The sequence below is a fragment of the Brachyhypopomus gauderio genome, unplaced genomic scaffold, assembly GCF_052324685.1.
Source record: "Brachyhypopomus gauderio isolate BG-103 unplaced genomic scaffold, BGAUD_0.2 sc111, whole genome shotgun sequence".
In the NCBI taxonomy this organism is placed as follows: Eukaryota; Metazoa; Chordata; class Actinopteri; order Gymnotiformes; family Hypopomidae; genus Brachyhypopomus; species Brachyhypopomus gauderio.
Genome location: NW_027506932.1, coordinates 320527 through 344735, shown reverse-complemented (window position 1 = coordinate 344735; position 24209 = coordinate 320527). Strand labels below are relative to the sequence as shown.

The window sequence follows — 24209 nt, the reverse complement described above, 5'->3', positions numbered from 1 at the left end:
GTACAGTCTTCAGGAGTTGAATTGTGTTACTGTCTTTTCAGCCCAAATGCCAACTGATTTGTGCATAAAAGCGTGATACATAGATGTGTGTAGTCAAGACTGAGAATGTGCACTAGGCAAAAGAGCCAAAAAAGCCTAAATAAACGCCTCAAAAGGCCAAAATAAGAAATCAAATCTTGAAATAGAAGGCTCGTTGGTCTAATCGTATGATTCTCGCTTCGGGTGTGAGAGGTCCCGGGTTCAAATCCTGGACGAGCCCTTTTTATGTTATTTGACTAAAATTATGTACAGTGCTCTTCTTTACTGCATTGTTGTGACATCTGCTTCTAAGACATGTCAACGTTTAAACAGACCGTTTCTGAATGGCAAAGCAGCTTGTTGGACTACATCTTCGGTTATTCTGTTATTGTTTAGAAGCGAGAGATCCCTGGTCCTTTTTTGGGTTAAATTGCCAGCCAAGCCTACATTGACAACAAAAATGTGGATGCTCTGGTAGCTATTACAATAGCGATACCTGTCACGAAGTGAATCGCAACTGCAGACGAGTGAGGGTGAATAAATAATTTGCTGTTAAGCCAGTGTCCACAGAGCATAGATCTAGCACATCTGGCTCTTACATTAGCATGACAAGGCGGGACTGTACTTTCCCTAGCACGTGTGGTATATTACGTTTTCAAGTACAGTCTCCAGGAGTTGAATTGTGTTACTGTCTTTTCAGCCCAAATGCCAACTGATTTGTGCATAAGGGCTTGATACATTCATGTGTGTAGTCAAGACTGAGACTGTGCACTAGGCAAAAGAGCCAAAAAAAGCCAAAATAAACGCCTCAAAAGGCCAAAATAAGAAAGCAAATCTTGAACTAGTAGGCTCGTTGGTCTAGGCGTATGATTCTTGCTTTGGGTGCGAGAGGTCCCGGGTTCAAATCCCGGACGAGCCCTTTATATGTTATTTGACTAAAACTATGTACAGTGCTCTACTTTACTGCATTGTTGTGACATCTGCATCTAAGACATGTCAACATTAAAATAGACCATTTCTGAATGGCAAAGCAACTTTTTGGACTACAGCTTCGGTTATTGTTTAGAAGCAAGAGATCCCTGGCCCTTTTTTGGGTTAAATTGCCAGCCAAGCCTACATTGACAACAAAAATGTGGATGCTCTGGTAGCTATTACAATAGCGATACCTGTCACGAAGTGAATCGCAACTGCAGACGAGTGAGGGTGAATAAATAATTTGCTGTTAAGCCAGTGTCCACAGAGCATAGATCTAGCACATCTGGCTCTTACATTAGCATGACAAGCCGGGACTGTATTTTCCCTAGCACGTGTGGTACATTACGTTTTCAAGTACAGTCTTCAGGAGTTGAATTGTGTTACTGTCTTTTCAGCCCAAATGCCAACTGATTTGTGCATAAAAGCGTGATACATAGATGTGTGTAGTCAAGACTGAGAATGTGCACTAGGCAAAAGAGCCAAAAAAGCCTAAATAAACGCCTCAAAAGGCCAAAATAAGAAATCAAATCTTGAAATAGAAGGCTCGTTGGTCTAATCGTATGATTCTCGCTTCGGGTGTGAGAGGTCCCGGGTTCAAATCCTGGACGAGCCCTTTTTATGTTATTTGACTAAAATTATGTACAGTGCTCTTCTTTACTGCATTGTTGTGACATCTGCTTCTAAGACATGTCAACGTTTAAACAGACCGTTTCTGAATGGCAAAGCAGCTTGTTGGACTACATCTTCGGTTATTCTGTTATTGTTTAGAAGCGAGAGATCCCTGGTCCTTTTTTGGGTTAAATTGCCAGCCAAGCCTACATTGACAACAAAAATGTGGATGCTCTGGTAGCTATTACAATAGCGATACCTGTCACGAAGTGAATCGCAACTGCAGACGAGTGAGGGTGAATAAATAATTTGCTGTTAAGCCAGTGTCCACAGAGCATAGATCTAGCACATCTGGCTCTTACATTAGCATGACAAGGCGGGACTGTACTTTCCCTAGCACGTGTGGTATATTACGTTTTCAAGTACAGTCTCCAGGAGTTGAATTGTGTTACTGTCTTTTCAGCCCAAATGCCAACTGATTTGTGCATAAGGGCTTGATACATTCATGTGTGTAGTCAAGACTGAGACTGTGCACTAGGCAAAAGAGCCAAAAAAAGCCAAAATAAACGCCTCAAAAGGCCAAAATAAGAAAGCAAATCTTGAACTAGTAGGCTCGTTGGTCTAGGCGTATGATTCTTGCTTTGGGTGCAAGAGGTCCCGGGTTCAAATCCCGGACGAGCCCTTTATATGTTATTTGACTAAAACTATGTACAGTGCTCTACTTTACTGCATTGTTGTGACATCTGCATCTAAGACATGTCAACATTAAAATAGACCATTTCTGAATGGCAAAGCAACTTTTTGGACTACAGCTTCGGTTATTGTTTAGAAGCAAGAGATCCCTGGCCCTTTTTTGGGTTAAATTGCCAGCCAAGCCTACATTGACAACAAAAATGTGGATGCTCTGGTAGCTATTACAATAGCGATACCTGTCACGAAGTGAATCGCAACTGCAGACGAGTGAGGGTGAATAAATAATTTGCTGTTAAGCCAGTGTCCACAGAGCATAGATCTAGCACATCTGGCTCTTACATTAGCATGACAAGCCGGGACTGTATTTTCCCTAGCACGTGTGGTACATTACGTTTTCAAGTACAGTCTTCAGGAGTTGAATTGTGTTACTGTCTTTTCAGCCCAAATGCCAACTGATTTGTGCATAAAAGCGTGATACATAGATGTGTGTAGTCAAGACTGAGAATGTGCACTAGGCAAAAGAGCCAAAAAAGCCTAAATAAACGCCTCAAAAGGCCAAAATAAGAAATCAAATCTTGAAATAGAAGGCTCGTTGGTCTAGTCGTATGATTCTCGCTTCGGGTGTGAGAGGTCCCGGGTTCAAATCCTGGACGAGCCCTTTTTATGTTATTTGACTAAAATTATGTACAGTGCTCTTCTTTACTGCATTGTTGTGACATCTGCTTCTAAGACATGTCAACGTTTAAACAGACCATTTCTGAATGGCAAAGCAGCTTGTTGGACTACATCTTCGGTTATTCTGTTATTGTTTAGAAGCGAGAGATCCCTGGCCCTTTTTTGGGTTAAATTGCCAGCCAAGCCTACATTGACAACAAAAATGTGGATGCTCTGGTAGCTATTACAATAGCGATACCTGTCACGAAGTGAATCGCAACTGCAGACGAGTGAGGGTGAATAAATAATTTGCTGTTAAGCCAGTGTCCACAGAGCATAGATCTAGCACATCTGGCTCTTACATTAGCATGACAAGCCGGGACTGTACTTTCCCTAGCACGTGTGGTATATTACGTTTTCAAGTACAGTCTCCAGGAGTTGAATTGTGTTACTGTCTTTTCAGCCCAAATGCCAACTGATTTGTGCATAAGGGCTTGATACATTCATGTGTGTAGTCAAGACTGAGACTGTGCACTAGGCAAAAGAGCCAAAAAAAGCCAAAATAAACGCCTCAAAAGGCCAAAATAAGAAAGCAAATCTTGAACTAGTAGGCTCGTTGGTCTAGGCGTATGATTCTTGCTTTGGGTGCGAGAGGTCCCGGGTTCAAATCCCGGACGAGCCCTTTATATGTTATTTGACTAAAACTATGTACAGTGCTCTACTTTACTGCATTGTTGTGACATCTGCATCTAAGACATGTCAACATTAAAATAGACCATTTCTGAATGGCAAAGCAACTTTTTGGACTACAGCTTCGGTTATTGTTTAGAAGCAAGAGATCCCTGGCCCTTTTTTGGGTTAAATTGCCAGCCAAGCCTACATTGACAACAAAAATGTGGATGCTCTGGTAGCTATTACAATAGCGATACCTGTCACGAAGTGAATCGCAACTGCAGACGAGTGAGGGTGAATAAATAATTTGCTGTTAAGCCAGTGTCCACAGAGCATAGATCTAGCACATCTGGCTCTTACATTAGCATGACAAGCCGGGACTGTATTTTCCCTAGCACGTGTGGTACATTACGTTTTCAAGTACAGTCTTCAGGAGTTGAATTGTGTTACTGTCTTTTCAGCCCAAATGCCAACTGATTTGTGCATAAAAGCGTGATACATAGATGTGTGTAGTCAAGACTGAGAATGTGCACTAGGCAAAAGAGCCAAAAAAGCCTAAATAAACGCCTCAAAAGGCCAAAATAAGAAATCAAATCTTGAAATAGAAGGCTCGTTGGTCTAATCGTATGATTCTCGCTTCGGGTGTGAGAGGTCCCGGGTTCAAATCCTGGACGAGCCCTTTTTATGTTATTTGACTAAAATTATGTACAGTGCTCTTCTTTACTGCATTGTTGTGACATCTGCTTCTAAGACATGTCAACGTTTAAACAGACCGTTTCTGAATGGCAAAGCAGCTTGTTGGACTACATCTTCGGTTATTCTGTTATTGTTTAGAAGCGAGAGATCCCTGGTCCTTTTTTGGGTTAAATTGCCAGCCAAGCCTACATTGACAACAAAAATGTGGATGCTCTGGTAGCTATTACAATAGCGATACCTGTCACGAAGTGAATCGCAACTGCAGACGAGTGAGGGTGAATAAATAATTTGCTGTTAAGCCAGTGTCCACAGAGCATAGATCTAGCACTTCTGGCTCTTACATTAGCATGACAAGGCGGGACTGTACTTTCCCTAGCACGTGTGGTATATTACGTTTTCAAGTACAGTCTCCAGGAGTTGAATTGTGTTACTGTCTTTTCAGCCCAAATGCCAACTGATTTGTGCATAAGGGCTTGATACATTCATGTGTGTAGTCAAGACTGAGACTGTGCACTAGGCAAAAGAGCCAAAAAAAGCCAAAATAAACGCCTCAAAAGGCCAAAATAAGAAAGCAAATCTTGAACTAGTAGGCTCGTTGGTCTAGGCGTATGATTTTCGCTTTGGGTGCGAGAGGTCCCGGGTTCAAATCCCGGACGATCCCTTTATATGTTATTTGACTAAAACTATGTACAGTGCTCTACTTTACTGCATTGTTGTGACATCTGCATCTAAGACATGTCAACATTAAAATAGACCATTTCTGAATGGCAAAGCAACTTTTTGGACTACAGCTTTGGTTATTGTTTAGAAGCAAGAGATCCCTGGCCCTTTTTTGGGTTAAATTACCAGCCAAGCCTACATTGACAACAAAAATGTGGATGCTCTGGTAGCTATTACACTAGCGATACCTTTCACTAAGTGAATCGCAACTGCAGACGAGTGAGGGTGAATAAATAATTTGCTGTTAAGCCAGTGTCCACAGAGCATAGATCTAGCACATCTGGCTCTTACATTAGCATGACAAGCCGGGACTGTATTTTCCCTAGCACGTGTGGTATATTACGTTTTCAAGTACAGTCTCCAGGAGTTGAATTGTGTTACTGTCTTTTCAGCCCAAATGCCAACTGATTTGTGCATAAGGGCTTGATACATTCATGTGTGTAGTCAAGACTGAGACTGTGCACTAGGCAAAAGAGCCAAAAAAAGCCAAAATAAACGCCTCAAAAGGCCAAAATAAGAAAGCAAATCTTGAACTAGTAGGCTCGTTGGTCTAGGCGTATGATTCTTGCTTTGGGTGCGAGAGGTCCCGGGTTCAAATCCCGGACGAGCCCTTTATATGTTATTTGACTAAAACTATGTACAGTGCTCTACTTTACTGCATTGTTGTGACATCTGCATCTAAGACATGTCAACATTAAAATAGACCATTTCTGAATGGCAAAGCAACTTTTTGGACTACAGCTTCGGTTATTGTTTAGAAGCAAGAGATCCCTGGCCCTTTTTTGGGTTAAATTGCCAGCCAAGCCTACATTGACAACAAAAATGTGGATGCTCTGGTAGCTATTACAATAGCGATACCTGTCACGAAGTGAATCGCAACTGCAGACGAGTGAGGGTGAATAAATAATTTGCTGTTAAGCCAGTGTCCACAGAGCATAGATCTAGCACATCTGGCTCTTACATTAGCATGACAAGCCGGGACTGTATTTTCCCTAGCACGTGTGGTACATTACGTTTTCAAGTACAGTCTTCAGGAGTTGAATTGTGTTACTGTCTTTTCAGCCCAAATGCCAACTGATTTGTGCATAAAAGCGTGATACATAGATGTGTGTAGTCAAGACTGAGAATGTGCACTAGGCAAAAGAGCCAAAAAAGCCTAAATAAACGCCTCAAAAGGCCAAAATAAGAAATCAAATCTTGAAATAGAAGGCTCGTTGGTCTAATCGTATGATTCTCGCTTCGGGTGTGAGAGGTCCCGGGTTCAAATCCTGGACGAGCCCTTTTTATGTTATTTGACTAAAATTATGTACAGTGCTCTTCTTTACTGCATTGTTGTGACATCTGCTTCTAAGACATGTCAACGTTTAAACAGACCGTTTCTGAATGGCAAAGCAGCTTGTTGGACTACATCTTCGGTTATTCTGTTATTGTTTAGAAGCGAGAGATCCCTGGTCCTTTTTTGGGTTAAATTGCCAGCCAAGCCTACATTGACAACAAAAATGTGGATGCTCTGGTAGCTATTACAATAGCGATACCTGTCACGAAGTGAATCGCAACTGCAGACGAGTGAGGGTGAATAAATAATTTGCTGTTAAGCCAGTGTCCACAGAGCATAGATCTAGCACATCTGGCTCTTACATTAGCATGACAAGGCGGGACTGTACTTTCCCTAGCACGTGTGGTATATTACGTTTTCAAGTACAGTCTCCAGGAGTTGAATTGTGTTACTGTCTTTTCAGCCCAAATGCCAACTGATTTGTGCATAAGGGCTTGATACATTCATGTGTGTAGTCAAGACTGAGACTGTGCACTAGGCAAAAGAGCCAAAAAAAGCCAAAATAAACGCCTCAAAAGGCCAAAATAAGAAAGCAAATCTTGAACTAGTAGGCTCGTTGGTCTAGGCGTATGATTTTCGCTTTGGGTGCGAGAGGTCCCGGGTTCAAATCCCGGACGATCCCTTTATATGTTATTTGACTAAAACTATGTACAGTGCTCTACTTTACTGCATTGTTGTGACATCTGCATCTAAGACATGTCAACATTAAAATAGACCATTTCTGAATGGCAAAGCAACTTTTTGGACTACAGCTTCGGTTATTGTTTAGAAGCAAGAGATCCCTGGCCCTTTTTTGGGTTAAATTGCCAGCCAAGCCTACATTGACAACAAAAATGTGGATGCTCTGGTAGCTATTACACTAGCGATACCTTTCACTAAGTGAATCGCAACTGCAGACGAGTGAGGGTGAATAAATAATTTGCTGTTAAGCCAGTGTCCACAGAGCATAGATCTAGCACATCTGGCTCTTACATTAGCATGACAAGCCGGGACTGTATTTTCCCTAGCACGTGTGGTATATTACGTTTTCAAGTACAGTCTCCAGGAGTTGAATTGTGTTACTGTCTTTTCAGCCCAAATGCCAACTGATTTGTGCATAAGGGCTTGATACATTCATGTGTGTAGTCAAGACTGAGACTGTGCACTAGGCAAAAGAGCCAAAAAAAGCCAAAATAAACGCCTCAAAAGGCCAAAATAAGAAAGCAAATCTTGAACTAGTAGGCTCGTTGGTCTAGGCGTATGATTCTTGCTTTGGGTGCGAGAGGTCCCGGGTTCAAATCCCGGACGAGCCCTTTATATGTTATTTGACTAAAACTATGTACAGTGCTCTACTTTACTGCATTGTTGTGACATCTGCATCTAAGACATGTCAACATTAAAATAGACCATTTCTGAATGGCAAAGCAACTTTTTGGACTACAGCTTAGGTTATTGTTTAGAAGCAAGAGATCCCTGGCCCTTTTTTGGGTTAAATTGCCAGCCAAGCCTACATTGACAACAAAAATGTGGATGCTCTGGTAGCTATTACAATAGCGATACCTGTCACGAAGTGAATCGCAACTGCAGACGAGTGAGGGTGAATAAATAATTTGCTGTTAAGCCAGTGTCCACAGAGCATAGATCTAGCACATCTGGCTCTTACATTAGCATGACAAGCCGGGACTGTATTTTCCCTAGCACGTGTGGTACATTACGTTTTCAAGTACAGTCTTCAGGAGTTGAATTGTGTTACTGTCTTTTCAGCCCAAATGCCAACTGATTTGTGCATAAAAGCGTGATACATAGATGTGTGTAGTCAAGACTGAGAATGTGCACTAGGCAAAAGAGCCAAAAAAGCCTAAATAAACGCCTCAAAAGGCCAAAATAAGAAATCAAATCTTGAAATAGAAGGCTCGTTGGTCTAATCGTATGATTCTCGCTTCGGGTGTGAGAGGTCCCGGGTTCAAATCCTAGACGAGCCCTTTTTATGTTATTTGACTAAAATTATGTACAGTGCTCTTCTTTACTGCATTGTTGTGACATCTGCTTCTAAGACATGTCAACGTTTAAACAGACCGTTTCTGAATGGCAAAGCAGCTTGTTGGACTACATCTTCGGTTATTCTGTTATTGTTTAGAAGCGAGAGATCCCTGGTCCTTTTTTGGGTTAAATTGCCAGCCAAGCCTACATTGACAACAAAAATGTGGATGCTCTGGTAGCTATTACAATAGCGATACCTGTCACGAAGTGAATCGCAACTGCAGACGAGTGAGGGTGAATAAATAATTTGCTGTTAAGCCAGTGTCCACAGAGCATAGATCTAGCACATCTGGCTCTTACATTAGCATGACAAGGCGGGACTGTACTTTCCCTAGCACGTGTGGTATATTACGTTTTCAAGTACAGTCTCCAGGAGTTGAATTGTGTTACTGTCTTTTCAGCCCAAATGCCAACTGATTTGTGCATAAGGGCTTGATACATTCATGTGTGTAGTCAAGACTGAGACTGTGCACTAGGCAAAAGAGCCAAAAAAAGCCAAAATAAACGCCTCAAAAGGCCAAAATAAGAAAGCAAATCTTGAACTAGTAGGCTCGTTGGTCTAGGCGTATGATTTTCGCTTTGGGTGCGAGAGGTCCCGGGTTCAAATCCCGGACGATCCCTTTATATGTTATTTGACTAAAACTATGTACAGTGCTCTACTTTACTGCATTGTTGTGACATCTGCATCTAAGACATGTCAACATTAAAATAGACCATTTCTGAATGGCAAAGCAACTTTTTGGACTACAGCTTCGGTTATTGTTTAGAAGCAAGAGATCCCTGGCCCTTTTTTGGGTTAAATTGCCAGCCAAGCCTACATTGACAACAAAAATGTGGATGCTCTGGTAGCTATTACACTAGCGATACCTTTCACTAAGTGAATCGCAACTGCAGACGAGTGAGGGTGAATAAATAATTTGCTGTTAAGCCAGTGTCCACAGAGCATAGATCTAGCACATCTGGCTCTTACATTAGCATGACAAGCCGGGACTGTATTTTCCCTAGCACGTGTGGTATATTACGTTTTCAAGTACAGTCTCCAGGAGTTGAATTGTGTTACTGTCTTTTCAGCCCAAATGCCAACTGATTTGTGCATAAGGGCTTGATACATTCATGTGTGTAGTCAAGACTGAGACTGTGCACTAGGCAAAAGAGCCAAAAAAAGCCAAAATAAACGCCTCAAAAGGCCAAAATAAGAAAGCAAATCTTGAACTAGTAGGCTCGTTGGTCTAGGCGTATGATTCTTGCTTTGGGTGCGAGAGGTCCCGGGTTCAAATCCCGGACGAGCCCTTTATATGTTATTTGACTAAAACTATGTACAGTGCTCTACTTTACTGCATTGTTGTGACATCTGCATCTAAGACATGTCAACATTAAAATAGACCATTTCTGAATGGCAAAGCAACTTTTTGGACTACAGCTTCGGTTATTGTTTAGAAGCAAGAGATCCCTGGCCCTTTTTTGGGTTAAATTGCCAGCCAAGCCTACATTGACAACAAAAATGTGGATGCTCTGGTAGCTATTACAATAGCGATACCTGTCACGAAGTGAATCGCAACTGCAGACGAGTGAGGGTGAATAAATAATTTGCTGTTAAGCCAGTGTCCACAGAGCATAGATCTAGCACATCTGGCTCTTACATTAGCATGACAAGCCGGGACTGTATTTTCCCTAGCACGTGTGGTACATTACGTTTTCAAGTACAGTCTTCAGGAGTTGAATTGTGTTACTGTCTTTTCAGCCCAAATGCCAACTGATTTGTGCATAAAAGCGTGATACATAGATGTGTGTAGTCAAGACTGAGAATGTGCACTAGGCAAAAGAGCCAAAAAAGCCTAAATAAACGCCTCAAAAGGCCAAAATAAGAAATCAAATCTTGAAATAGAAGGCTCGTTGGTCTAATCGTATGATTCTCGCTTCGGGTGTGAGAGGTCCCGGGTTCAAATCCTGGACGAGCCCTTTTTATGTTATTTGACTAAAATTATGTACAGTGCTCTTCTTTACTGCATTGTTGTGACATCTGCTTCTAAGACATGTCAACGTTTAAACAGACCGTTTCTGAATGGCAAAGCAGCTTGTTGGACTACATCTTCGGTTATTCTGTTATTGTTTAGAAGCGAGAGATCCCTGGTCCTTTTTTGGGTTAAATTGCCAGCCAAGCCTACATTGACAACAAAAATGTGGATGCTCTGGTAGCTATTACAATAGCGATACCTGTCACGAAGTGAATCGCAACTGCAGACGAGTGAGGGTGAATAAATAATTTGCTGTTAAGCCAGTGTCCACAGAGCATAGATCTAGCACATCTGGCTCTTACATTAGCATGACAAGGCGGGACTGTACTTTCCCTAGCACGTGTGGTATATTACGTTTTCAAGTACAGTCTCCAGGAGTTGAATTGTGTTACTGTCTTTTCAGCCCAAATGCCAACTGATTTGTGCATAAGGGCTTGATACATTCATGTGTGTAGTCAAGACTGAGACTGTGCACTAGGCAAAAGAGCCAAAAAAAGCCAAAATAAACGCCTCAAAAGGCCAAAATAAGAAAGCAAATCTTGAACTAGTAGGCTCGTTGGTCTAGGCGTATGATTCTTGCTTTGGGTGCGAGAGGTCCCGGGTTCAAATCCCGGACGAGCCCTTTATATGTTATTTGACTAAAACTATGTACAGTGCTCTACTTTACTGCATTGTTGTGACATCTGCATCTAAGACATGTCAACATTAAAATAGACCATTTCTGAATGGCAAAGCAACTTTTTGGACTACAGCTTCGGTTATTGTTTAGAAGCAAGAGATCCCTGGCCCTTTTTTGGGTTAAATTGCCAGCCAAGCCTACATTGACAACAAAAATGTGGATGCTCTGGTAGCTATTACACTAGCGATACCTTTCACTAAGTGAATCGCAACTGCAGACGAGTGAGGGTGAATAAATAATTTGCTGTTAAGCCAGTGTCCACAGAGCATAGATCTAGCACATCTGGCTCTTACATTAGCATGACAAGCCGGGACTGTATTTTCCCTAGCACGTGTGGTATATTACGTTTTCAAGTACAGTCTCCAGGAGTTGAATTGTGTTACTGTCTTTTCAGCCCAAATGCCAACTGATTTGTGCATAAGGGCTTGATACATTCATGTGTGTAGTCAAGACTGAGACTGTGCACTAGGCAAAAGAGCCAAAAAAAGCCAAAATAAACGCCTCAAAAGGCCAAAATAAGAAAGCAAATCTTGAACTAGTAGGCTCGTTGGTCTAGGCGTATGATTCTTGCTTTGGGTGCGAGAGGTCCCGGGTTCAAATCCCGGACGAGCCCTTTATATGTTATTTGACTAAAACTATGTACAGTGCTCTACTTTACTGCATTGTTGTGACATCTGCATCTAAGACATGTCAACATTAAAATAGACCATTTCTGAATGGCAAAGCAACTTTTTGGACTACAGCTTCGGTTATTGTTTAGAAGCAAGAGTTCCCTGGCCCTTTTTTGGGTTAAATTGCCAGCCAAGCCTACATTGACAACAAAAATGTGGATGCTCTGGTAGCTATTACACTAGCGATACCTTTCACTAAGTGAATCGCAACTGCAGACGAGTGAGGGTGAATAAATAATTTGCTGTTAAGCCAGTGTCCACAGAGCATAGATCTAGCACATCTGGCTCTTACATTAGCATGACAAGCCGGGACTGTATTTTCCCTAGCACGTGTGGTACATTACGTTTTCAAGTACAGTCTTCAGGAGTTGAATTGTGTTACTGTCTTTTCAGCCCAAATGCCAACTGATTTGTGCATAAAAGCGTGATACATAGATGTGTGTAGTCAAGACTGAGAATGTGCACTAGGCAAAAGAGCCAAAAAAGCCTAAATAAACGCCTCAAAAGGCCAAAATAAGAAATCAAATCTTGAACTAATAGGCTCGTTGGTCTATTCTCGCTTCGGGTGTGAGAGGTCCCGGGTTCAAATCCCGGACGAGCCCTTTATATGTTATTTGACTAAAATTATGTACAGTGCTCTTCTTTACTGCATTGTTGTGACATCTGCTTCTAAGACATGTCAACGTTTAAATAGACCGTTTCTGAATGGCAAAGCAGCTTGTTGGACTACATCTTCGGTTATTCTGTTATTGTTTAGAAGCGAGAGATCCCTGGCCCTTTTTTGGGTTAAATTGCCAGCCAAGCCTACATTGACAACAAAAATGTGGATGCTCTGGTAGCTATTACAATAGCGATACCTGTCACGAAGTGAATCGCAACTGCAGACGAGTGAGGGTGAATAAATAATTTGCTGTTAAGCCAGTGTCCACAGAGCATAGATCTAGCACATCTGGCTCTTACATTAGCATGACAAGGCGGGACTGTACTTTCCCTAGCACGTGTGGTATATTACGTTTTCAAGTACAGTCTCCAGGAGTTGAATTGTGTTACTGTCTTTTCAGCCCAAATGCCAACTGATTTGTGCATAAGGGCTTGATACATTCATGTGTGTAGTCAAGACTGAGACTGTGCACTAGGCAAAAGAGCCAAAAAAGCCAAAATAAACGCCTCAAAAGGCCAAAATAAGAAATCAAATCTTGAACTAGTAGGCTCGTTGGTCTAGGCGTATGATTCTCGCTTTGGGTGCGAGAGGTCCCGGGTTCAAATCCCGGACGAGCCCTTTATATGTTATTTGACTAAAACTATGTACAGTGCTCTACTTTACTGCATTGTTGTGACATCTGCATCTAAGACATGTCAACATTAAAATAGACCATTTCTGAATGGCAAAGCAACTTTTTGGACTACAGCTTCGGTTATTGTTTAGAAGCAAGAGATCCCTGGCCCTTTTTTGGGTTAAATTGCCAGCCAAGCCTACATTGACAACAAAAATGTGGATGCTCTGGTAGCTATTACACTAGCGATACCTTTCACTAAGTGAATCGCAACTGCAGACGAGTGAGGGTGAATAAATAATTTGCTGTTAAGCCAGTGTCCACAGAGCATAGATCTAGCACATCTGGCTCTTACATTAGCATGACAAGCCGGGACTGTATTTTCCCTAGCACGTGTGGTATATTACGTTTTCAAGTACAGTCTCCAGGAGTTGAATTGTGTTACTGTCTTTTCAGCCCAAATGCCAACTGATTTGTGCATAAGGGCTTGATACATTCATGTGTGTAGTCAAGACTGAGACTGTGCACTAGGCAAAAGAGCCAAAAAAGCCAAAATAAACGCCTCAAAAGGCCAAAATAAGAAATCAAATCTTGAACTAGTAGGCTCGTTGGTCTAGGCGTATGATTCTTGCTTTGGGTGCGAGAGGTCCCGGGTTCAAATCCCGGACGAGCCCTTTATATGTTATTTGACTAAAACTATGTACAGTGCTCTACTTTACTGCATTGTTGTGACATCTGCATCTAAGACATGTCAACATTAAAATAGACCATTTCTGAATGGCAAAGCAACTTTTTGGACTACAGCTTCGGTTATTGTTTAGAAGCAAGGGATCCCTGGCCCTTTTTTGGGTTAAATTGCCAGCCAAGCCTACATTGACAACAAAAATGTGGATGCTCTGGTAGCTATTACAATAGCGATACCTGTCACGAAGTGAATCGCAACTGCAGACGAGTGAGGGTGAATAAATAATTTGCTGTTAAGCCAGTGTCCACAGAGCATAGATCTAGCACATCTGGCTCTTACATTAGCATGACAAGCCGGGACTGTATTTTCCCTAGCACGTGTGGTACATTACGTTTTCAAGTACAGTCTTCAGGAGTTGAATTGTGTTACTGTCTTTTCAGCCCAAATGCCAACTGATTTGTGCATAAAAGCGTGATACATAGATGTGTGTAGTCAAGACTGAGAATGTGCACTAGGCAAAAGAGCCAAAAAAGCCAAAATAAACGCCTCAAAAGGCCAAAATAAGAAATCAAATCTTGAAATAGAAGGCTCGTTGGTCTAATCGTATGATTCTCGCTTCGGGTGTGAGAGGTCCCGGGTTCAAATCCTGGACGAGCCCTTTTTATGTTATTTGACTAAAATTATGTACAGTGCTCTTCTTTACTGCATTGTTGTGACATCTGCTTCTAAGACATGTCAACGTTTAAACAGACCGTTTCTGAATGGCAAAGCAGCTTGTTGGACTACATCTTCGGTTATTCTGTTATTGTTTAGAAGCGAGAGATCCCTGGTCCTTTTTTGGGTTAAATTGCCAGCCAAGCCTACATTGACAACAAAAATGTGGATGCTCTGGTAGCTATTACAATAGCGATACCTGTCACGAAGTGAATCGCAACTGCAGACGAGTGAGGGTGAATAAATAATTTGCTGTTAAGCCAGTGTCCACAGAGCATAGATCTAGCACATCTGGCTCTTACATTAGCATGACAAGGCGGGACTGTACTTTCCCTAGCACGTGTGGTATATTACGTTTTCAAGTACAGTCTCCAGGAGTTGAATTGTGTTACTGTCTTTTCAGCCCAAATGCCAACTGATTTGTGCATAAGGGCTTGATACATTCATGTGTGTAGTCAAGACTGAGACTGTGCACTAGGCAAAAGAGCCAAAAAAAGCCAAAATAAACGCCTCAAAAGGCCAAAATAAGAAAGCAAATCTTGAACTAGTAGGCTCGTTGGTCTAGGCGTATGATTTTCGCTTTGGGTGCGAGAGGTCCCGGGTTCAAATCCCGGACGATCCCTTTATATGTTATTTGACTAAAACTATGTACAGTGCTCTACTTTACTGCATTGTTGTGACATCTGCATCTAAGACATGTCAACATTAAAATAGACCATTTCTGAATGGCAAAGCAACTTTTTGGACTACAGCTTCGGTTATTGTTTAGAAGCAAGAGATCCCTGGCCCTTTTTTGGGTTAAATTACCAGCCAAGCCTACATTGACAACAAAAATGTGGATGCTCTGGTAGCTATTACACTAGCGATACCTTTCACTAAGTGAATCGCAACTGCAGACGAGTGAGGGTGAATAAATAATTTGCTGTTAAGCCAGTGTCCACAGAGCATAGATCTAGCACATCTGGCTCTTACATTAGCATGACAAGCCGGGACTGTATTTTCCCTAGCACGTGTGGTATATTACGTTTTCAAGTACAGTCTCCAGGAGTTGAATTGTGTTACTGTCTTTTCAGCCCAAATGCCAACTGATTTGTGCATAAGGGCTTGATACATTCATGTGTGTAGTCAAGACTGAGACTGTGCACTAGGCAAAAGAGCCAAAAAAAGCCAAAATAAACGCCTCAAAAGGCCAAAATAAGAAAGCAAATCTTGAACTAGTAGGCTCGTTGGTCTAGGCGTATGATTCTTGCTTTGGGTGCAAGAGGTCCCGGGTTCAAATCCCGGACGAGCCCTTTATATGTTATTTGACTAAAACTATGTACAGTGCTCTACTTTACTGCATTGTTGTGACATCTGCATCTAAGACATGTCAACATTAAAATAGACCATTTCTGAATGGCAAAGCAACTTTTTGGACTACAGCTTCGGTTATTGTTTAGAAGCAAGAGATCCCTGGCCCTTTTTTGGGTTAAATTGCCAGCCAAGCCTACATTGACAACAAAAATGTGGATGCTCTGGTAGCTATTACACTAGCGATACCTTTCACTAAGTGAATCGCAACTGCAGACGAGTGAGGGTGAATAAATAATTTGCTGTTAAGCCAGTGTCCACAGAGCATAGATCTAGCACATCTGGCTCTTACATTAGCATGACAAGCCGGGACTGTATTTTCCCTAGCACGTGTGGTACATTACGTTTTCAAGTACAGTCTTCAGGAGTTGAATTGTGTTACTGTCTTTTCAGCCCAAATGCCAACTGATTTGTGCATAAAAGCGTGATACATAGATGTGTGTAGTCAAGACTGAGAATGTGCACTAGGCAAAAGAGCCAAAAAAGCCTAAATAAACGCCTCAAAAGGCCAAAATAAGAAATCAAATCTTGAAATAGAAGGCTCGTTGGTCTAGTCGTATGATTCTCGCTTCGGGTGTGAGAGGTCCCGGGTTCAAATCCTGGACGAGCCCTTTTTATGTTATTTGACTAAAATTATGTACAGTGCTCTTCTTTACTGCATTGTTGTGACATCTGCTTCTAAGACATGTCAACGTTTAAACAGACCATTTCTGAATGGCAAAGCAGCTTGTTGGACTACATCTTCGGTTATTCTGTTATTGTTTAGAAGCGAGAGATCCCTGGCCCTTTTTTGGGTTAAATTGCCAGCCAAGCCTACATTGACAACAAAAATGTGGATGCTCTGGTAGCTATTACAATAGCGATACCTGTCACGAAGTGAATCGCAACTGCAGACGAGTGAGGGTGAATAAATAATTTGCTGTTAAGCCAGTGTCCACAGAGCATAGATCTAGCACATCTGGCTCTTACATTAGCATGACAAGCCGGGACTGTACTTTCCCTAGCACGTGTGGTATATTACGTTTTCAAGTACAGTCTCCAGGAGTTGAATTGTGTTACTGTCTTTTCAGCCCAAATGCCAACTGATTTGTGCATAAGGGCTTGATACATTCATGTGTGTAGTCAAGACTGAGACTGTGCACTAGGCAAAAGAGCCAAAAAAAGCCAAAATAAACGCCTCAAAAGGCCAAAATAAGAAAGCAAATCTTGAACTAGTAGGCTCGTTGGTCTAGGCGTATGATTCTTGCTTTGGGTGCGAGAGGTCCCGGGTTCAAATCCCGGACGAGCCCTTTATATGTTATTTGACTAAAACTATGTACAGTGCTCTACTTTACTGCATTGTTGTGACATCTGCATCTAAGACATGTCAACATTAAAATAGACCATTTCTGAATGGCAAAGCAACTTTTTGGACTACAGCTTCGGTTATTGTTTAGAAGCAAGAGATCCCTGGCCCTTTTTTGGGTTAAATTACCAGCCAAGCCTACATTGACAACAAAAATGTGGATGCTCTGGTAGCTATTACACTAGCGATACCTTTCACTAAGTGAATCGCAACTGCAGACGAGTGAGGGTGAATAAATAATTTGCTGTTAAGCCAGTGTCCACAGAGCATAGATCTAGCACATCTGGCTCTTACATTAGCATGACAAGCCGGGACTGTATTTTCCCTAGCACGTGTGGTATATTACGTTTTCAAGTACAGTCTCCAGGAGTTGAATTGTGTTACTGTCTTTTCAGCCCAAATGCCAACTGATTTGTGCATAAGGGCTTGATACATTCATGTGTGTAGTCAAGACTGAGACTGTGCACTAGGCAAAAGAGCCAAAAAAAGCCAAAATAAACGCCTCAAAAGGCCAAAATAAGAAAGCAAATCTTGAACTAGTAGGCTCGTTGGTCTAGGCGTATGATTCTTGCTTTGGGTGCGAGAGGTCCCGGGTTCAAATCCCGGACGAGCCCTTTATATGTTATTTGACTAAAACTATGTACAGTGCTCTACTTTACTGCATTGTTGTGACATCTGCATCTAAGACATGTCAACATTAAAATAGACCATTTCTGAATGGCAAAGCAACTTTTTGGACTACAGCTTCGGTTATTGTTTAGAAGCAAGAGTTCCCTGGCCCTTTTTTGGGTTAAATTGCCAGCCAAGCCTACATTGACAACAAAAATGTGGATGCTCTGGTAGCTATTACACTAGCGATACCTTTCACTAAGTGAATCGCAACTGCAGACGAGTGAGGGTGAATAAATAATTTGCTGTTAAGCCAGTGTCCACAGAGCATAGATCTAGCACATCTGGCTCTTACATTAGCATGACAAGCCGGGACTGTATTTTCCCTAGCACGTGTGGTACATTACGTTTTCAAGTACAGTCTTCAGGAGTTGAATTGTGTTACTGTCTTTTCAGCCCAAATGCCAACTGATTTGTGCATAAAAGCGTGATACATAGATGTGTGTAGTCAAGACTGAGAATGTGCACTAGGCAAAAGAGCCAAAAAAGCCTAAATAAACGCCTCAAAAGGCCAAAATAAGAAATCAAATCTTGAACTAATAGGCTCGTTGGTCTAGTCGTATGATTCTAGCTTCGGGTGTGAGAGGTCCCGGGTTCAAATCCCGGACGAGCCCTTTATATGTTATTTGACTAAAATTATGTACAGTGCTCTTCTTTACTGCATTGTTGTGACATCTGCTTCTAAGACATGTCAACGTTTAAACAGACCGTTTCTGAATGGCAAAGCAGCTTGTTGGACTACATCTTCGGTTATTCTGTTATTGTTTAGAAGCGAGAGATCCCTGGCCCTTTTTTGGGTTAAATTGCCAGCCAAGCCTACATTGACAACAAAAATGTGGATGCTCTGGTAGCTATTACAATAGCGATACCTGTCACGAAGTGAATCGCAACTGCAGACGAGTGAGGGTGAATAAATAATTTGCTGTTAAGCCAGTGTCCACAGAGCATAGATCTAGCACATCTGGCTCTTACATTAGCATGACAAGGCGGGACTGTACTTTCCCTAGCACGTGTGGTATATTACGTTTTCAAGTACAGTCTCCAGGAGTTGAATTGTGTTACTGTCTTTTCAGCCCAAATGCCAACTGATTTGTGCATAAGGGCTTGATACATTCATGTGTGTAGTCAAGACTGAGACTGTGCACTAGGCAAAAGAGCCAAAAAAGCCAAAATAAACGCCTCAAAAGGCCAAAATAAGAAATCAAATCTTGAACTAGTAGGCTCGTTGGTCTAGGCGTATGATTCTCGCTTTGGGTGCGAGAGGTCCCGGGTTCAAATCCCGGACGAGCCCTTTATATGTTATTTGACTAAAACTATGTACAGTGCTCTACTTTACTGCATTGTTGTGACATCTGCATCTAAGACATGTCAACATTAAAATAGACCATTTCTGAATGGCAAAGCAACTTTTTGGACTACAGCTTCGGTTATTGTTTAGAAGCAAGAGATCCCTGGCCCTTTTTTGGGTTAAATTGCCAGCCAAGCCTACATTGACAACAAAAATGTGGATGCTCTGGTAGCTATTACACTAGCGATACCTTTCACTAAGTGAATCGCAACTGCAGACGAGTGAGGGTGAATAAATAATTTGCTGTTAAGCCAGTGTCCACAGAGCATAGATCTAGCACATCTGGCTCTTACATTAGCATGACAAGCCGGGACTGTATTTTCCCTAGCACGTGTGGTATATTACGTTTTCAAGTACAGTCTCCAGGAGTTGAATTGTGTTACTGTCTTTTCAGCCCAAATGCCAACTGATTTGTGCATAAGGGCTTGATACATTCATGTGTGTAGTCAAGACTGAGACTGTGCACTAGGCAAAAGAGCCAAAAAAAGCCAAAATAAACGCCTCAAAAGGCCAAAATAAGAAAGCAAATCTTGAACTAGTAGGCTCGTTGGTCTAGGCGTATGATTCTTGCTTTGGGTGCGAGAGGTCCCGGGTTCAAATCCCGGACGAGCCCTTTATATGTTATTTGACTAAAACTATGTACAGTGCTCTACTTTACTGCATTGTTGTGACATCTGCATCTAAGACATGTCAACATTAAAATAGACCATTTCTGAATGGCAAAGCAACTTTTTGGACTACAGCTTCGGTTATTGTTTAGAAGCAAGAGATCCCTGGCCCTTTTTTGGGTTAAATTGCCAGCCAAGCCTACATTGACAACAAAAATGTGGATGCTCTGGTAGCTATTACAATAGCGATACCTGTCACGAAGTGAATCGCAACTGCAGACGAGTGAGGGTGAATAAATAATTTGCTGTTAAGCCAGTGTCCACAGAGCATAGATCTAGCACATCTGGCTCTTACATTAGCATGACAAGCCGGGACTGTATTTTCCCTAGCACGTGTGGTACATTACGTTTTCAAGTACAGTCTTCAGGAGTTGAATTGTGTTACTGTCTTTTCAGCCCAAATGCCAACTGATTTGTGCATAAAAGCGTGATACATAGATGTGTGTAGTCAAGACTGAGAATGTGCACTAGGCAAAAGAGCCAAAAAAGCCTAAATAAACGCCTCAAAAGGCCAAAATAAGAAATCAAATCTTGAAATAGAAGGCTCGTTGGTCTAATCGTATGATTCTCGCTTCGGGTGTGAGAGGTCCCGGGTTCAAATCCTGGACGAGCCCTTTTTATGTTATTTGACTAAAATTATGTACAGTGCTCTTCTTTACTGCATTGTTGTGACATCTGCTTCTAAGACATGTCAACGTTTAAACAGACCGTTTCTGAATGGCAAAGCAGCTTGTTGGACTACATCTTCGGTTATTCTGTTATTGTTTAGAAGCGAGAGATCCCTGGTCCTTTTTTGGGTTAAATTGCCAGCCAAGCCTACATTGACAACAAAAATGTGGATGCTCTGGTAGCTATTACAATAGCGATACCTGTCACGAAGTGAATCGCAACTGCAGACGAGTGAGGGTGAATAAATAATTTGCTGTTAAGCCAGTGTCCACAGAGCATAGATCTAGCACATCTGGCTCTTACATTAGCATGACAAGGCGGGACTGTACTTTCCCTAGCACGTGTGGTATATTACGTTTTCAAGTACAGTCTCCAGGAGTTGAATTGTGTTACTGTCTTTTCAGCCCAAATGCCAACTGATTTGTGCATAAGGGCTTGATACATTCATGTGTGTAGTCAAGACTGAGACTGTGCACTAGGCAAAAGAGCCAAAAAAAGCCAAAATAAACGCCTCAAAAGGCCAAAATAAGAAAGCAAATCTTGAACTAGTAGGCTCGTTGGTCTAGGCGTATGATTCTTGCTTTGGGTGCGAGAGGTCCCGGGTTCAAATCCCGGACGAGCCCTTTATATGTTATTTGACTAAAACTATGTACAGTGCTCTACTTTACTGCATTGTTGTGACATCTGCATCTAAGACATGTCAACATTAAAATAGACCATTTCTGAATGGCAAAGCAACTTTTTGGACTACAGCTTCGGTTATTGTTTAGAAGCAAGAGATCCCTGGCCCTTTTTTGGGTTAAATTGCCAGCCAAGCCTACATTGACAACAAAAATGTGGATGCTCTGGTAGCTATTACAATAGCGATACCTGTCACGAAGTGAATCGCAACTGCAGACGAGTGAGGGTGAATAAATAATTTGCTGTTAAGCCAGTGTCCACAGAGCATAGATCTAGCACATCTGGCTCTTACATTAGCATGACAAGCCGGGACTGTATTTTCCCTAGCACGTGTGGTACATTACGTTTTCAAGTACAGTCTTCAGGAGTTGAATTGTGTTACTGTCTTTTCAGCCCAAATGCCAACTGATTTGTGCATAAAAGCGTGATACATAGATGTGTGTAGTCAAGACTGAGAATGTGCACTAGGCAAAAGAGCCAAAAAAGCCTAAATAAACGCCTCAAAAGGCCAAAATAAGAAATCAAATCTTGAAATAGAAGGCTCGTTGGTCTAATCGTATGATTCTCGCTTCGGGTGTGAGAGGTCCCGGGTTCAAATCCTGGACGAGCCCTTTTTATGTTATTTGACTAAAATTATGTACAGTGCTCTTCTTTACTGCATTGTTGTGACATCTGCTTCTAAGACATGTCAACGTTTAAACAGACCGTTTCTGAATGGCAAAGCAGCTTGTTGGACTACATCTTCGGTTATTCTGTTATTGTTTAGAAGCGAGAGATCCCTGGTCCTTTTTTGGGTTAAATTGCCAGCCAAGCCTACATTGACAACAAAAATGTGGATGCTCTGGTAGCTATTACAATAGCGATACCTGTCACGAAGTGAATCGCAACTGCAGACGAGTGAGGGTGAATAAATAATTTGCTGTTAAGCCAGTGTCCACAGAGCATAGATCTAGCACATCTGGCTCTTACATTAGCATGACAAGGCGGGACTGTACTTTCCCTAGCACGTGTGGTATATTACGTTTTCAAGTACAGTCTCCAGGAGTTGAATTGTGTTACTGTCTTTTCAGCCCAAATGCCAACTGATTTGTGCATAAGGGCTTGATACATTCATGTGTGTAGTCAAGACTGAGACTGTGCACTAGGCAAAAGAGCCAAAAAAAGCCAAAATAAACGCCTCAAAAGGCCAAAATAAGAAAGCAAATCTTGAACTAGTAGGCTCGTTGGTCTAGGCGTATGATTCTTGCTTTGGGTGCAAGAGGTCCCGGGTTCAAATCCCGGACGAGCCCTTTATATGTTATTTGACTAAAACTATGTACAGTGCTCTACTTTACTGCATTGTTGTGACATCTGCATCTAAGACATGTCAACATTAAAATAGACCATTTCTGAATGGCAAAGCAACTTTTTGGACTACAGCTTCGGTTATTGTTTAGAAGCAAGAGATCCCTGGCCCTTTTTTGGGTTAAATTGCCAGCCAAGCCTACATTGACAACAAAAATGTGGATGCTCTGGTAGCTATTACAATAGCGATACCTGTCACGAAGTGAATCGCAACTGCAGACGAGTGAGGGTGAATAAATAATTTGCTGTTAAGCCAGTGTCCACAGAGCATAGATCTAGCACATCTGGCTCTTACATTAGCATGACAAGCCGGGACTGTATTTTCCCTAGCACGTGTGGTACATTACGTTTTCAAGTACAGTCTTCAGGAGTTGAATTGTGTTACTGTCTTTTCAGCCCAAATGCCAACTGATTTGTGCATAAAAGCGTGATACATAGATGTGTGTAGTCAAGACTGAGAATGTGCACTAGGCAAAAGAGCCAAAAAAGCCTAAATAAACGCCTCAAAAGGCCAAAATAAGAAATCAAATCTTGAAATAGAAGGCTCGTTGGTCTAGTCGTATGATTCTCGCTTCGGGTGTGAGAGGTCCCGGGTTCAAATCCTGGACGAGCCCTTTTTATGTTATTTGACTAAAATTATGTACAGTGCTCTTCTTTACTGCATTGTTGTGACATCTGCTTCTAAGACATGTCAACGTTTAAACAGACCATTTCTGAATGGCAAAGCAGCTTGTTGGACTACATCTTCGGTTATTCTGTTATTGTTTAGAAGCGAGAGATCCCTGGCCCTTTTTTGGGTTAAATTGCCAGCCAAGCCTACATTGACAACAAAAATGTGGATGCTCTGGTAGCTATTACAATAGCGATACCTTTCACTAAGTGAATCGCAACTGCAGACGAGTGAGGGTGAATAAATAATTTGCTGTTAAGCCAGTGTCCACAGAGCATAGATCTAGCACATCTGGCTCTTACATTAGCATGACAAGCCGGGACTGTATTTTCCCTAGCACGTGTGGTATATTACGTTTTCAAGTACAGTCTCCAGGAGTTGAATTGTGTTACTGTCTTTTCAGCCCAAATGCCAACTGATTTGTGCATAAGGGCTTGATACATTCATGTGTGTAGTCAAGACTGAGACTGTGCACTAGGCAAAAGAGCCAAAAAAAGCCAAAATAAACGCCTCAAAAGGCCAAAATAAGAAAGCAAATCTTGAACTAGTAGGCTCGTTGGTCTAGGCGTATGATTCTTGCTTTGGGTGCAAGAGGTCCCGGGTTCAAATCCCGGACGAGCCCTTTATATGTTATTTGACTAAAACTATGTACAGTGCTCTACTTTACTGCATTGTTGTGACATCTGCATCTAAGACATGTCAACATTAAAATAGACCATTTCTGAATGGCAAAGCAACTTTTTGGACTACAGCTTCGGTTATTGTTTAGAAGCAAGAGATCCCTGGCCCTTTTTTGGGTTAAATTGCCAGCCAAGCCTACATTGACAACAAAAATGTGGATGCTCTGGTAGCTATTACAATAGCGATACCTGTCACGAAGTGAATCGCAACTGCAGACGAGTGAGGGTGAATAAATAATTTGCTGTTAAGCCAGTGTCCACAGAGCATAGATCTAGCACATCTGGCTCTTACATTAGCATGACAAGCCGGGACTGTATTTTCCCTAGCACGTGTGGTACATTACGTTTTCAAGTA

General features: G+C 41.8%; 18 non-coding genes across 18 annotated transcripts; all 18 read left to right on the top strand.

Moving 5' to 3' along the window:
• Window positions 1-865: 865 nt before the first annotated feature.
• On the top strand, window positions 866-937 carry trnap-ugg (transfer RNA proline (anticodon UGG)). Its single transcript has one exon. It is a non-coding gene; the product is annotated as a tRNA-Pro (tRNA).
• Window positions 938-2212: 1275 nt separating this feature from the next.
• On the top strand, window positions 2213-2284 carry trnap-ugg (transfer RNA proline (anticodon UGG)). The gene has a single exon. It is a non-coding gene; the product is annotated as a tRNA-Pro (tRNA).
• A 1275-nt stretch (window positions 2285-3559) lies between these two features.
• Window positions 3560-3631, top strand: trnap-ugg (transfer RNA proline (anticodon UGG)). The gene has a single exon. It is a non-coding gene; the product is annotated as a tRNA-Pro (tRNA).
• Window positions 3632-5576: 1945 nt separating this feature from the next.
• On the top strand, window positions 5577-5648 carry trnap-ugg (transfer RNA proline (anticodon UGG)). The gene has a single exon. It is a non-coding gene; the product is annotated as a tRNA-Pro (tRNA).
• A 1945-nt stretch (window positions 5649-7593) lies between these two features.
• trnap-ugg (transfer RNA proline (anticodon UGG)) lies at window positions 7594-7665 on the top strand. Its single transcript has one exon. It is a non-coding gene; the product is annotated as a tRNA-Pro (tRNA).
• A 1945-nt stretch (window positions 7666-9610) lies between these two features.
• Window positions 9611-9682, top strand: trnap-ugg (transfer RNA proline (anticodon UGG)). Its single transcript has one exon. It is a non-coding gene; the product is annotated as a tRNA-Pro (tRNA).
• A 1275-nt stretch (window positions 9683-10957) lies between these two features.
• trnap-ugg (transfer RNA proline (anticodon UGG)) lies at window positions 10958-11029 on the top strand. The gene has a single exon. It is a non-coding gene; the product is annotated as a tRNA-Pro (tRNA).
• Window positions 11030-11627: 598 nt separating this feature from the next.
• trnap-ugg (transfer RNA proline (anticodon UGG)) lies at window positions 11628-11699 on the top strand. The gene has a single exon. It is a non-coding gene; the product is annotated as a tRNA-Pro (tRNA).
• A 1265-nt stretch (window positions 11700-12964) lies between these two features.
• Window positions 12965-13036, top strand: trnap-ugg (transfer RNA proline (anticodon UGG)). The gene has a single exon. It is a non-coding gene; the product is annotated as a tRNA-Pro (tRNA).
• Window positions 13037-13633: 597 nt separating this feature from the next.
• Window positions 13634-13705, top strand: trnap-ugg (transfer RNA proline (anticodon UGG)). The gene has a single exon. It is a non-coding gene; the product is annotated as a tRNA-Pro (tRNA).
• A 1945-nt stretch (window positions 13706-15650) lies between these two features.
• On the top strand, window positions 15651-15722 carry trnap-ugg (transfer RNA proline (anticodon UGG)). Its single transcript has one exon. It is a non-coding gene; the product is annotated as a tRNA-Pro (tRNA).
• Window positions 15723-16997: 1275 nt separating this feature from the next.
• Window positions 16998-17069, top strand: trnap-ugg (transfer RNA proline (anticodon UGG)). Its single transcript has one exon. It is a non-coding gene; the product is annotated as a tRNA-Pro (tRNA).
• Window positions 17070-17667: 598 nt separating this feature from the next.
• On the top strand, window positions 17668-17739 carry trnap-ugg (transfer RNA proline (anticodon UGG)). Its single transcript has one exon. It is a non-coding gene; the product is annotated as a tRNA-Pro (tRNA).
• A 1274-nt stretch (window positions 17740-19013) lies between these two features.
• Window positions 19014-19085, top strand: trnap-ugg (transfer RNA proline (anticodon UGG)). The gene has a single exon. It is a non-coding gene; the product is annotated as a tRNA-Pro (tRNA).
• Window positions 19086-19683: 598 nt separating this feature from the next.
• Window positions 19684-19755, top strand: trnap-ugg (transfer RNA proline (anticodon UGG)). The gene has a single exon. It is a non-coding gene; the product is annotated as a tRNA-Pro (tRNA).
• Window positions 19756-21030: 1275 nt separating this feature from the next.
• trnap-ugg (transfer RNA proline (anticodon UGG)) lies at window positions 21031-21102 on the top strand. The gene has a single exon. It is a non-coding gene; the product is annotated as a tRNA-Pro (tRNA).
• A 1275-nt stretch (window positions 21103-22377) lies between these two features.
• trnap-ugg (transfer RNA proline (anticodon UGG)) lies at window positions 22378-22449 on the top strand. The gene has a single exon. It is a non-coding gene; the product is annotated as a tRNA-Pro (tRNA).
• A 1275-nt stretch (window positions 22450-23724) lies between these two features.
• trnap-ugg (transfer RNA proline (anticodon UGG)) lies at window positions 23725-23796 on the top strand. Its single transcript has one exon. It is a non-coding gene; the product is annotated as a tRNA-Pro (tRNA).
• Window positions 23797-24209: the final 413 nt, after the last annotated feature.